Source organism: Engraulis encrasicolus, chromosome 5 (assembly GCF_034702125.1).
Source record: "Engraulis encrasicolus isolate BLACKSEA-1 chromosome 5, IST_EnEncr_1.0, whole genome shotgun sequence".
Lineage (NCBI taxonomy): Eukaryota > Metazoa > Chordata > Actinopteri > Clupeiformes > Engraulidae > Engraulis > Engraulis encrasicolus.
In genome coordinates this window covers 53,272,328-53,284,294 of record NC_085861.1, presented here as the reverse complement: position 1 = coordinate 53,284,294, position 11,967 = coordinate 53,272,328, and the positions used below count along the sequence as shown (strand labels likewise).

Here is an 11,967-nt window from a genome sequence, read left to right as displayed (position 1 = left end):
AGAAAAGTGTAACCTCATATATGAAGGTTTTCCTTATTGCTAACAACAGGAATCCCAGTTGTTCATGCCCTCCGTAATTACCAGTGTTGATGCAATTGCATTAATCGCATTTGCTCCAACAGTGAAATGCCCTTGGCTAAAAAGACAATGAGCAGATAAGAGGCACTCCTCTTCAAAGCCATAGTCTCCCGGTCCCCATCTAAACCACTTACAAACCTACAACAACAGAGAGAGAGAGAGAGAGAGAGAGAGAGAGAGAGAGAGGGGTGCTCGTGCTCGTGTTTCCATGCTCTAATTGCAGGAAAAACTAAATTGCAAAAAAATAATTTGCCTCTGTAACTGAAGCATTATTTAACTCTTTCCATCTTATGTCTGTTTATTGAATTATTTGTTTCCTTACTAACCTTATAATGCACAATGTTCCACCAGTGAAACCGTGTCATTGAAAAGAATTCCATAGTACAACACTACAACATTACACATAGCCTTTAGTAATACAATTACGACTTGGTCATTGCCACTCTGTGAATAGTACATTTATAAAAGGGACCATGTAAAACTGACAGAGATCCTTGTGAGTCCAGTGTTAACCCTGCAGTGTCCCTAACATAACCCCAGTCTCAAAAAAATTGTATGTGTGCTTGTATGTGTGTATGTGCGCGCAATCCAAGACAAATTCTGTATGTCTGTGTTCTTATGTTGTTGCGTGTGCTTCCTAAGACAAAATGTGCCCCGATGTGTGTGTGGGCGTGTGTGTGTATGCGTGTGTGTTGTGTGTGTGTGTTGGGTGCCCCTCTACTGTCTACACACAGAGTCAAAAACAGAAATGTGTGTGTGTGTGTGTGTGTGTGTGTGTGTGTGTGTGTGTGTGTGTGTGTGTGTGTGTGTGTGTGTGTGTGTGTGTGTGTGTGTGTGTGTGTGCCCCTCATCTACACACACAGGGTTATGTGCTCGTTCCAAGACAAAGCCGCCTGGCCCATCACTGCAAAAGCACAGCGGGACAAGATGCATTCAATGGCGGCCATTTTAAACGTCTAGATCTTGAGCGGACAGCATATTACGTCTATAATGCATCCGTAAAATCTACCTTCCATTTCGCCAAACTGTATAAACACATTTCCCGCTCTGACTGATGGGCAAATAACAGCACAATGTAAATCATTTTGGTCATCGTTCAGGATATTTACCGTGCCGAGATTGTTGCAAATCAACCTTTCGGAGTTATCGGTGCCATCTTAAAAGACCCCATCAGGGTATCTAAATGCTATAAATGTGTATGCAGCGTGGAGCGAGCGAGGTGTTCAAATGAGATAAATACCAGATAGGGCGCCAGCTTTTTCTGCTGCCAAACACGTCCACGATCTGCCCCTGGGCGCTGCTGGGAGATGCTCTGTATGGTTGTTATTATCTGGGCCCTGCTGTGGACTGTGTCGTGGATAACAGGGTGTTTTTTTATAAATAAAAATGCAGATAAACTTCCTCCCCGCTCTGACGGGACCTAATCTAAACATAGGTTGATACACAGTGATGCAGATAAGGAGGCCCAGTTTTCCCAACACATCGCCTCGTGAAACAGGAATTTGAATGTGAATAGAAACACACACACACACACACATGTACACAGAAAGACACACACGCACGCATAAACACACGCGCAAGCACACACACACACACACAAGCCGAAACACGCACAGCGACACACACATACACACACACACAAGCCGAAACACGCACAGCGACACACACATACACAGAAAGACACACGTGCGGGCGCGCACACACGCACGCACGTACGCACGCACGCACACACACACACACACACACACACACACACACACACACACACACAAACAGGACCCCTTCATGAGACATAACCTAGTTTGCACACAAACAGACAAACTAAAGGAGTGTGTTTCTGCTTGTGGCTAGAACAGAAATACTACAATACCGCATTCAAATTTCACTCAGCGAAAGCTATAACCGAGCACAAAAACACTCGAGCGTTATTTGAACTGAAATAAATAAGCACCTTTGCTGTTTTCACCCCTGCGTGCACTGCACCGCTCGCCTGCCCTCATTATGGTCTGGCCGAGCCTGCCCACGGATTGCGTGTGGTGTTACATGGTGAGCGTGTGGGATGACCAGTGCGTGTGAGAATGCAGAAAAGGATTTAGGGGATCCATCCATGCACCACAGCTAGGGTTGGACTGGGAGAGAGGGGAAAAAAACGGGCGGGTCGGGCATTTTTTCAGACCGGTCCACAAGAGATTGAGAGAGACAATGAAGAGAGCGTCAACTTTTTAGCCAAAATGTATTATTTATACCTCACTATTTGAGATAGGCCTGTTGTTGTGGCATGAAGCACTGATACCACTGAGGGGAGGGGCAGGCCAAAATCCTCCAAGTCCACCGGGCAAATGCTCTGCGCGCACTATGTCCTAGCCAGCTGTGACCACAGCGAGGCAGGCAGGCAGACAGGCAGGGGCTTGCTTGCTGGACTAACCACTAGCTCATACGATATGACGGCATCCAGGCCTCATGTTTAACAGAGAAATGGAAAACAGCTGAGAGGAAAATAGCCTGACAACAGCAGTGCAGATGACAAACATCAGCTGAAATCTAAATAAATACACACACGCACACACACACAAACACACAAACACACACACACACACACACACACACACACACACACACACACACACACACACACACACACACACACACACACACACACACACACACACACACACATACAGTTGCGCAGAGAGAGAGTACAAACGGAAGACAGAAGTCTGCACATTACAGCATCAATCTGATAACTTAAGGTCCAGTGAGTCATATCTGTACCTTTATTTTCAAAATTTGTGTTGCTGGTGTCCCTTATTGTCTGTTTTTTTCCACCAGCACCAATTTCAAGTCTTCCTTCTGGCTTTACAATTTACATTTGAACATGAAGGTGGTCCAGCCCTCATTTTCTTGCACCACCTTGATCTACTGTAAGCTGTGTTATCTAATTACGGAAATACACAGACCTCCACGGTTATGAATGTGTCCGTTTTTACAAGCTAAATGTATTGTCTCATCGCTTCTCTACCCTGGCAAGTTTGATGAAAGACGAAAGGAAATCTCACATGCTGGACTTTTAGCCCATTGGACACGTGGACCCCAGAAAGACTGGCAATCTGCTACGGCACAAGCTAATGTATCCTTTCATTTTCTAAAATACAATTGGAAAAAGCTCAATTTGCTTAACTTGGATTGAAATTCCTGCCCGGGCTACATAAATGGTAACGTTTCAGACTCATCCTGCATTTCATTAGACTTACGCCACACCCACACATTAATCCTTGTCAGCCACAGAACCGTCTTCTATTCAGTAGGAGAGTGTGTCATACAAAGGGAAGTGTACAGGACCCTGATAAATCGTTCAGTCTTTTATTTGTGCCAACAACACAAAGTGGGTTTTTTTGCAGACCACGACAAAATGTACAAATGTTGTCCACACTGCCTGATGTACTTGGCATAATTGTGCGTATGCTGCTTACAATACTAAGTAATAGATAAACAGGGTATACAGAAACATACAGAAGATGTACAGAAGCATTTCCACACTCGTACAAAAAAAGCCAAGGTGATCTTACAACCATACACATGAATGTCATCTCAGTCAGATACGGAATTTGTCAGCATGTGTCCCTGTACAAGTGCAATTGTCTTTAAGGGGGGGAAAAACATATGATTCGATTGTAATCACTTGGGCTATTTTACGACCCCTGTTGCGTCAATTACAATGTAACAATGTCTGTAACGATTTAAAATATATATATTTACCCACACTATCCCCTATGTTTAGGATAAGTGTTCCATGTACAATGTATTACATGTTGTTGCACCACATAATTAAGGGTTACAGAACAATCCTACAAAGAATGAGTACCTCCACACAGCCTTGTGTCCTTTTAGAGTAAGGTTGAGTCTCACAATTACCAAGGACCAAACACAACGTTTGGAACTCACTGACAAATCTCACAATCTTTTTATTTGTGCAAACATATACATACTTTCTTTATTGCAAAAATCCCACCAACAATATATGACTTATACTTCTGTCCTGTATTGTTCTTTGCCATACACAACAAAACATATAGGTAGTGTAGGCCAATACTGCATTGTGTACAGTAATTAACACTATGGAAACCCGTAATGAACAGAGGTACATCCAGATTGTCATTGATATACTGTATAAGTATAAAAATAGCACATAAAATCATAATAACTAGAAATGTAACTATAAATCACACATATACACACACCAACTCTCTACAAGCTCAATGTGTCCAGATATAAGAGCAAAAAGATGACAGGCATTTCCAGATTCTCATATCCACATATTCATATTCATATAGGCTATTCATATAATGAACATACAAATAGCCCACAAAACCTTCATAATAAGCAATGTAACTATCTATAAACCACACATACACACAGCAAACTCTCGACCCATTCCATGTAGCCGACCGTATACAGTATAAGACTAAAACGGTGACAGGCTGTGGGCAGATGGCGTGGCAGACTGAACAGGCGCTACAGCTCCGTCTTGATGACTCTTGGGCCAGGCTCGCTCACTCACACTCTCTCTGGTCACCACAGAGAATTTGCTGACGTGATTCAGACTTTCACTTCTCCATGCGGATGTGTGTAGCAATAGGGACACAGAGCCGTGTACGTACATGGATTAGCTATGAAGCAAGTGTGTGTGTGTGTGTGTGTGTGTGTGTGTGTGTGTGTGTGTGTGTGTGTGTGTGTGTGTGTGTGTGTGTGTGTGTGTGTGTGTGTGTGTGTGTGTGTGTGTGTGTGTGTGTGTGTGTGTGTGTTCGTTTTTATATGTGCATGTACTGTATGTGTTTGCCCAGGCTTTCACTTTCTTAATCCTAAAAGAACTGGTGTGCATGAGTATGTGTGTTACGTATATATGTGTTGAGTGGACCCTATATGGGTCCGACAAACATTCTTAGGTGGATGAATAGGCCTGTTGTCAGAGCACCTGCTACCCCTGTTCCATTCCCCCCTAAAGAGGCCTTCCTCCCTGGTCGAGGAGAGGAGATGGAGGGGAGAATAGAAGAGAAGAGAAAAGAGGGGACCCCCCATCCCATCCACACTATACAATGCAGCCCAGGGCAACCCCGTTTGGCCCCACACAGGACATCTGCAGTGGGGTTTCTGTTCAAGACTGTAAGAGCGATTCTGTCTCTCTGACTGTTCCCTCAGTCAGTGGATGAATGCGATTTACGTAAAAGGAGAAAGCTGGGACAAAGTGGGCTGTGTGTGTGTGTGTGTGTGTGTGTGTGTGTGTGTGTGTGTGTGTGTGTGTGTGTGTGTGTGTGTGTGTGTGTGTGTGTGTGTGTGTGTGTGTGTGTGTGTGTGTGTGTTTGTGCGCGTTGTGTGTGTGCTAGGGATGGGGGTTGGGACAGGTGGTGACACTCGGGGTTCCCCCCCCCCGCTCTGGGTGTACAGTCGGGGGGAACAATGCCATCTGCACCAAGGGGGCTATTCAATCGACCCTCACTGCCTCAGCTTTTGTGTGGGCCGGAGAGGAGAGGAGAGAATGGGAGAGGAGAGGAGAGGAGAGGAGAGGAGAGGAGTGATGAGAGGAGAGAGGGAGTGAGGAGAGGAGAGGAGAAGACAGGAGAGGAGATGAGAGGAGAGAAGAGAAGAGAAGAGAAGAGAAGAGAAGAGAAGAGAAGAGAAGAGAAGAGAAGAGACAATGCGAGGCAAGGCGAAGCGAGGAGGGGTGAGGAGAAGAGGGGAGAGGAGAGAGAATGGGAGAGGAGAGGAGAGCAAAAATAGAGAAAAAGCACCAGGATTCTTTGGCAGTGTATGACCGACTATATTGTATTAGACCACTTCACCCAACCCCAACCACCCCCCCTCCCTCACCTCTCTGTCTTCCTCTTTCATTTTGTCCTATCCTCCTCTTTCCTTTTCTCCTCCTCCCTTTCTCCTCCTCCTCTTTCTCCTCCTCCTCTACCCTGGAGCTAGCGCTGCCGTTCATTTGCAAGCAGCACCTGCAGGCATTTTCCGTTGACAAAATGGGAGCTGAAGGCCAATTAACAAGAGGGACGCTGACCAGCAGTGCACAAGAGTGTGTGTGTGTGCGTGCGTGCGTGCGTGCGTGCGTGCGTGCGTGTCGTGTGTGCCTGTGTGCGTGCATGCGTGTGTGTGGTGAGAGAGAGAGAGAGAGAGAGAGAGAGAGAGAGAGAGAGAGGATGGGCAGCTGGAGTTGAGGCACTCTGAGAGACACACACTTCTGTCCCAGAGAAACAGATGCAGACTCAACACACACCCACACACAAGAATACACATGTGCGCGCACACACACAAGAATACACATGTGCGCGCACACACACGCACACGCACACACACACACACTAACAACGCCATCACCATTCTCTGGCAGGTGGGTCCTTTTCTGGACAGCCCAATGGCCCAGACACACACACACACACACACACACACACACACACACACACACACACACACACACACACACACACACTCGGCCATTCATGCATTCTGAATAATGTCCAGAAGAATTAGTCATCATTTAGCCATGCCTGTCCACCCCACCACCAGGCTCCACAGTGGTATTGGTAACTGGGACACGATCCTAAAATACAGCATGACACAGCTAGCCTGTGACTAAGCCCCTGCAATATTGCATTAGTAGGGGAAAAATCTACAGCAAATGTTGCTGCAAATTGGCCATTCTGCATCACATATTTGGGGGGAAATGCCTTCATGATGAAAAAAATGTGCATGATACAGTCTTGTGCTCTGTATAATTATGAATCCAATTCAATTCAATTCCATTCAATTTTGCTGTAGCACTGGGCTATAGCAGAGATTCTGCTATGTGGGCTGCGCATGCACACTCAACCGCCAGCCAGCGCATTCATCTCCCGACCGCGTGCTTGTCCACGATTCCTAGTCCTGCAGCATGGAGATACATGTGTGTGGGTGCGATGAGTGGGGTTGTGGAGAGGAGGAAAGGGGGCGGGGCTGTGCCACGTTGGAAATGATTCTCTATCTGCTTCTGATTGGCTGTCAATGACATCACCGTGGAGTAAAAGTGGTGACGCGCCACCATGCAGTCACTGCGGGGCTGCGTGTCATAAACACAGCGCTTTCAACTGCTGTAGAACTCTGTGTGTTATGTTGGCGCGATGCTAGAGTATTTGCCTGATCCGAGAGAGAACGAGTGAGAGTGGTGAGATTGCCGGAGAGGCGCAGTGGTGAGTTGCCGGGGCAGCGCAACCACTCACCAGCCCAGTCCGGCTCCTTCTGCGCGGGGCCGCTGTCCAGCTCCTACTCTGCTGAAGATTACCATGAACCGATGTTGTTCACCTACAAATACAACACCTATAGCTATCCAGCCTCAGCATACATGTATTGTCGTGCCTTGTTTAATGTCTGTGACAATGACTGGAGCCACGCCAAACGACACACTTTCAAGGCCCATACACGCAGACTATAATATCAGTGCATATGTTTTGATAGGATACAACACACATTTTTCATTGAAGCATGACCTTTTCATTCCTGTGGTTCTCATTTTGCACCTCTTTTTGTTTTAAGCGTGAGATGCATCTTCTTGAAACGTGTGATTAAGTCTGGAAACTTTGGTGGGGATAACCTCATCATTTCCCCTGCTATTTACCGCCTTTCAATTACTCGTCACTGGTCATTGAACTCACCTGCATTCTCGGCAGATTGAGGTGTCACTTCAATCCCTTGATGATGATAATCCATTTTCTGAAGGAGAGCGTAATCCAAAATGTCGCTGCGCAGCAGTATTCCAGAGGACAGAAAATAGAGTCTCTTTGCCAAAATGTCACTGGTAAATCCCCGAAATCCATCCAAAGGCGATTTCCTTCCAAAATATGAGCATTCCATTTTTGTGGTGAGGCGGAGTGAGTGTGGCCTCTGCGTCCAAGCTGAAGGTTGCACATACATGCCAAAAGTGAGAACATCATTGGTCAGAATGCAGGCATACATTATGGGTAACTGTTGATTAAATAGGCCTACATTTACTCTTGATAGTATTGTTTGGTTTTACTTTCTTTTCTCATTTTCCTAGGATTTCGGGCTTTATAGGCTCTAGGCCTATTACGATATCACTTTGGGTAAGTTTTTTGGAACACCCCTGCCCTGTCCAGAAATATCACATATGGTCAAAAACTAAAATAAAAGTGCAAGTTGAACAAATGGCCGATGCTGGGCTAATAATAAATAATAATAACTAATAACTGGTATTTTATTGTGATGGGGTAATTAAATCGACCCCTATATTTTATAATATGACAACGATAAAGCTCAGGATGCATATACGCCTGAAAGTATCTGAGTTGAGTAAAACTTGTGTTTAGCTAGCCTACTAAAATCACTGCCTAGGAATGACTGTCTCTACATTTTAATCACCCCGTTCACTTGGACAAAACCAGCTTTTCCTTTGTTAAAGTTTATCACCACACTTGAATGTGAACAAGTGAATGTGAACAATTGAATGTGTTGGTTAATAAAGTTTCGACACCTACTTGGGGGCATTGCAGCTTTTGTTATATATTTGGTACAGTAAACTGCAAGTAGGATATAGTTACGGGTTAGCCTATTAATAAAGTTGTGGGAGAAGAGCAAAATTAGACTGATGTTACCAACAATAGGATGGTGTTTTAATGACTATGCTTTCGAGTGGATCAAAACGAAAGAAAACTAAAAAAAAACGTATCCAACACAAAACAATTCGTTAGTGTTATAGCTAATTTAAATTTGTCGGCACTTCTACTTTTTTAAGAGTTTATTTTCTCCTTTGTCCATGGTACAGTCCACTCCGCGAGCAACAGAACAAAGACATGCGCTCTGTCTTTTCAAGTTTTTTAAACAAAGGAGCAGAATTGATGTGGCACTGAACCTGTTGCACACACACATGTGCAGCACTATAGGACAAAGTACATCCTTTATGCCTAAAGTCCATTAGGTTTCTAAAACTTTGCTTCCAGATCTGAAGTTATTCCACTGTATTTTTGTTTGGTGAAACTTATAAATGATTTAATAGTGCACCTGATAGTTTTGTTTGCAAATTAAACATACAGCACGACGAGACTGTACAGTGGTTTTCTTAGTTTTCCTAAATGCACAATTATTAACGTGGCAAAGGGCATCCATTTTAGTGCTTTTTGAAAAGATCTGTCTATAATTGAGAGTTAAACCCAAATCAACATCCACTCCTTGCGTCTCGTAACTTTTGACAGCTTTTACGCTTCGAAATCGTCCCGTGAAGAAAAACTATTGAAATCTTCTATCAGTTTATATCAGAGTAAATTTATCCGTTTATCCAGTTGCAGTAGTTTTAGTCCAGACAAGACGAGTTCCTACATTGGGATAGGAAGAGTTGGGCATCCCTGCTCTCCCTTCAAAGCGCTCTCCACCCGAACAAAGGAGCTCCGCTTTGTGTGCTCAACTTTGAAAGCTGACGCACCAACTCATCGCAAACTTTTTTGCCAAAATAAACCACCAAACACCATAAAGATGAAAACAAATGACCCAGTCGGGCTGAATAACTTACCACTGCATTTTTCACAGTTTCCCAGCGAAGATATCGGGATGCAAAAAGTTTGGAAGTGCATATTTTGGTTGTGTTGTTGGGTCTCTTTGTCTGCACGTGTGAAGGAGCTCTTGGCCGCGCCTTGTTCATCCAGTTCAGGTCCCGCCCTCTACATGCAACTAAATAACAACAAACCCAGCACTCATCACCATTCATAAAACATCACGACTTCATACGATAGCCCAGACAGACAAATATCGTTATCGGCAGAATGTGAATGCCTTGCATGTTTTGTCGGCGGAGTTTAAAAGTGCCTAATGAGAGATCATGTTGTAGGCTACCTGTTAAACTCTTCTCCCTGGCTCTGCGGAGTAGCCCTACTGTGCGTATCTGTGATCGCATTAAGGTCCTCATCAAATATAATAACAAAGAGATGAGGAATTGGCAGGAGGTGTTGATCCTGTGCAGAGTAAGAGTAAATGGACATCATAGCGCGTTTTGCCTCTCCGCTGGGACTTCCCGCCAGACATCCAGAAGAACAAATCAGTGGCTCTGGAACAAATGTATGACTCATATCAAATTAGTTCAACTTGCCCACCTACACCTATCCTGTATAGGGATTACAAAGTATGCCCAAAAAGTTTATTTGCAAACTAATTATGCACTGTAAATCATTAGCTTGACTTGAAACATTAAACAGGTCTTTGCATTCATCTCCTTTACCTTAGCCTGCAAATGTTTTTGAAAAAGAATAAAATGGTCTTTGGGCTGATAATGATGACATTTTTGGTACACCTACTTCACCTGTAGTGTATGGATAATAAGCACTTGGGCGTACATGACCAAAGTATGAGCAACATCAAAACAATAAAACACTTAAAAGTTTCAGTAAAAAGTTATGGGCATGTATGCCTGACTATTTTCCTCATCTTAACTATTTTCTAGCCATCTCAGTTAAATTCTTTGAAGTTGAAGTTAAATTCTCCATCTCTTCCTCTCATCTGCCGCATATCGCAGGTGTGTGCGCACCAATATGAGTGTTGCTTGTGGGGGCCTCAGATTTGGAACAAAATTGATGAAGCTTTAAAGGTGATGCCCATGATATCCAACTTCAAAATCATCTTTTAAGTCATCTGCTGTAACCTGTAGCTAAAATCTCCTCTTCCATGGTTAGCTGGGTTGAGTGTGTGTGTGTGTGTGCGTGCGTGTGCGTGCGTGTGTGTGTGTGTGTGTGTGTGTGTGTGTGTGTGTGTGTGTGTGTGTGTGTGTGTGTGTGTGTGTGTGCGTGCGTGTGCGTGCGTGTGCGTGCGCTCGTGCGTGCGTGCGTAGTGAAGTGAAGTGACAGTGATAAGTGAAGTGAAAGCCCAACTGGGAAACTCCAGCTCCTTTTGTCATTGGGACACAGCACTCCACAGCACACTGCACACAACGAAATTGCATTCATGCCTCACCCGTGCAAGGGGGCAGGCCCCAATGGCGCCCAAAGGTAAGTGTAGGTGCATGTGGATGGTTTTGCATGTCATAATCATGATAAATATCTTATGGAGTTAGACAGTATGTTGGTGAATGGAGGGTGTTGTAATTACTTTGCATACATGCCTGACTATTTTTCTTTGCTACAATATCTATAACTTATTGTATATATGGGTCCTGGCTTATAAGCTAATAGATTCATTTTGGGACCCCGTTCTCCATGCAGTAAAACTTTGCTCATCACATGAAATTCAAAGTCAAATCATGGTGTGTGAAGAAATCATTCGTTCGTTCGTTCATTCATTCATTCATTCATTCATTCGTTCGTTCGTTCGTTCGTTCGTTCGTTCGTTCGTTCGTTCGTTTGTTCGTTCGTTCGTTCGTTCGTTCGTTCGTTTGTTTGTTTGTTCATTCATTCATTGCACCATCCATCCATTCATTCATTCATTGGCGAGAGATACAGAGCTTGGGGAGAGAAATTAAGACAAATATAATGTATGCCTCTCATCCCACACACAGGCTATCCAAAAAACCATCAGCAGTGTTCACGATTAAGACTGTAGTACTAAATCCTCAAATGTACTGACTGACATACTGACTGTCTTGTCACTACGCTCAGACAAAAGCTATCTTTCCTGCACAGAAATAAATATCACTTTCCTGTTTTCTGCAGAAAAAAGTTAATTGAAGCTACTTTTCTGTCTTCCCTTGACTATGGTGATATTATTTACAGACATGCACCACTCTCTAATCTGAAGGCACTTGACACTGTCTATCATTCAGCTCTTCGTTTTATTACTGGGGATCCATATAGTACACATCATTGCCTGTTATATGATAAAGTTGGGTGGGCTCCACTTTCTCACAGAAGGGACATGCATTATTTT

The 11,967-nt window shown here is 44.1% G+C and overlaps 1 long non-coding RNA gene across 1 annotated transcript in view; it reads right to left on the bottom strand.

Moving 5' to 3' along the window:
* Positions 1-9,746, bottom strand: part of LOC134448673 (uncharacterized) — a 46,956-nt gene extending 37,210 nt beyond the window's left edge. Inside the window, exons 1-2 of the long non-coding RNA XR_010034821.1 lie at positions 9,629-9,746; positions 7,761-8,000 (exon numbers count right to left, since the gene is read on the bottom strand). This is a non-coding gene — a long non-coding RNA (uncharacterized LOC134448673). The remainder of the gene's footprint in view (positions 1-7,760; positions 8,001-9,628) is intronic.
* Positions 9,747-11,967: the final 2,221 nt, after the last annotated feature.